The 2,154-nt window shown below is 40.9% G+C and overlaps 1 long non-coding RNA gene across 1 annotated transcript; it reads left to right on the top strand.

The window, feature by feature from the left end:
• Positions 1–263: 263 nt before the first annotated feature.
• Positions 264–1,872, top strand: LOC120401677. Its single transcript, XR_005596639.1, has 3 exons — positions 264–318; positions 1,418–1,489; positions 1,780–1,872. It is a non-coding gene; the product is annotated as an uncharacterized LOC120401677 (long non-coding RNA).
• Positions 1,873–2,154: the final 282 nt, after the last annotated feature.

Genomic DNA, 2,154 nt, shown 5'->3' with positions numbered 1-2,154 from the left:
TGGGAAGCAAGGAGAGAAAGGTGCCTGCTTACATATCACAGGTCATTGTGAACATGTGACCTTAACACTTCAGTCTAGTTTGGTTCCCCACATAACGCAAAGTTCAGTTCAAGGTCTCTCTCTACATACGCTGATATTCAAACACTCTGAGTTTGGAGTGTGCTACCTGAGAGATTACCTCTCCCTTTGTGACATGGCCTCCCCTGACAATTCTATTCCACCAGAACAATGCAGCTGTTGACCAATAAGGGAAGTTTTTGTAAGAGCAAGAGACTGAACTTTCACAGGAGCTGGCCTTAAATTATTGAACTCACTCTCGTAAGAGACAACAATAACCATGGAACAAACAATTTTCAGAACTAAATGCCAAACTAATTTGTTCAATTTAATTTTTTCCTTAGTAATTTCTACACTCACACCCACGCTCATACCCCTTCAAATTAATCAAACTATTGCTCCTAGGATGGACTGGAAGAAAAAGGGAGAGAAAGATTGTTAGTGTTATTTCTATTTTTAAATGCTCACATGTTACAGTGATGAGGGCCATAAAATAGATTAAAAAACACTTTTTTCCCATTATTCAGCTCTCTCTAATTGCAGTGCTGCCTCTTTAAATATAACCCATCCCAAATTCAGAGACTTATTTTGCAATACTTCAAATAACAGGACTGTACAATGCAAATCAGGGAAGGCTAATTCTGTAATGATTGGTGGCTGAGTTACCTCTGATATCACAAATGCACCACCATCCCACCCTTTCAAATTGCGTGATAAATCAAATCAAGTTATTAAATATTTGCAAGATTTTTCTCCTGTTTTTTTCCCCCTGGATTTGTTTCTCTAAGGAGACAGTCCCCTCTGTCCCTTGTTCAAACTTGCCAAAAGAAACCACACACATTCAGGAGGGCTCAGAGCAGTGGGGCATTTTGTACTAATAAGATTTCAGTGAAGGCATATTTTCCTTGCAGAATCTTTAACATGTAAAAAGATATTAAGAAGGCTATGCACACATCTCAGGCTCTAGATTGCACTAAGTAAATGAGTTCCTAGTGTTAGAAAAGATTGAGTACTGTTTTTGGTGTGTATGTTTAAAATCAGTCTGGTATGCGTGTGTTTAAAGTAATGAGGTAGACATCCGGAAGTTAATGTTTTATTAACAGAGAGCCTAAGGATACCGGGGTTTATCTCACTGAAATTGACAGCTATTTTGCTTCATTAGGAGTGACGGCCCACCCCAAGAGCAAAGGACAGGCAAATCATATAGTATCGCGTTCCTCCTTCATTGGGCAACTTCAGGGGCTCAGAGCTAACTGCTTGGCTTCTTGTTCAGCTGCAAAGCTGTCTTTTTGTTTGTTTGAGGAAGTGTACCATTGAATAAGGAGGTGAAAGAAAGGCTATTTCTCTTTTTTTCCCCTAGTCTCAGAAAGGTCAGGAGCTGGCTTCATCTGTCATGCTTAATCAGCTGATGAAAACTCTACTGACGCCTGAGGTTTGTGTCTCCTCTATTTTAGGCATAAATCTTAATGGGAGAATCATTCTGTAATGTGTTACTTCCTGAAATGTGGTGCTGCTCTTTTAGGAGAGAGCTGGAGGCTTCTGGTAGCACAGTATATCTGAAGCCCTCCCTGCGTGACACACTTTTGTCTAGTGATATGTGACAGCTTCCCAATTGCATATGATAAGGCACATGCACTCAGACTCCAGTGAGGGGTTCTAAGAAATGGAATGTATATAGGATTTGAATGCAAGGCAAATAATTACAGCAATTTCAATTAACAGGATGCTGCAGAGTGAAGAAAGAAGATGGGAGTATATTTAAATTGCCAAAAATCCTGTTTCTCCCCTTCCCCCACCCGCTTTTAAATTCTAAATGTTAGATGAACCGGAAAATACTGTAGTCTATGCACCTAAGAGAGAGAGAACATTATAGTTAAGGTTCACAAGTGACAGCTGCAGTGGTAATCCACATGGCTCTGGGAAAATGGGGTTGTCCAATGTTAGTCTTTGCAAAGGAGGCAGGGCAGAACCACTGCTCTTGTCACATGACCAGGACATGGGCAGTGGTTACTAATGGTCAGAGCAGGAGTCAGCCGAATGGTCAGACCAGGAAATCAGTAGCCAGGAATCAGAGCTCAGGGTCAAAACCAGAGTCAG

This window comes from Mauremys reevesii, linkage group 3 (genome assembly GCF_016161935.1).
Source record: "Mauremys reevesii isolate NIE-2019 linkage group 3, ASM1616193v1, whole genome shotgun sequence".
NCBI classification, from domain to species: domain Eukaryota; kingdom Metazoa; phylum Chordata; order Testudines; family Geoemydidae; genus Mauremys; species Mauremys reevesii.
Note: the sequence above shows the minus strand (reverse complement) of the source record. Positions and strands in the feature narration are given on the sequence as shown.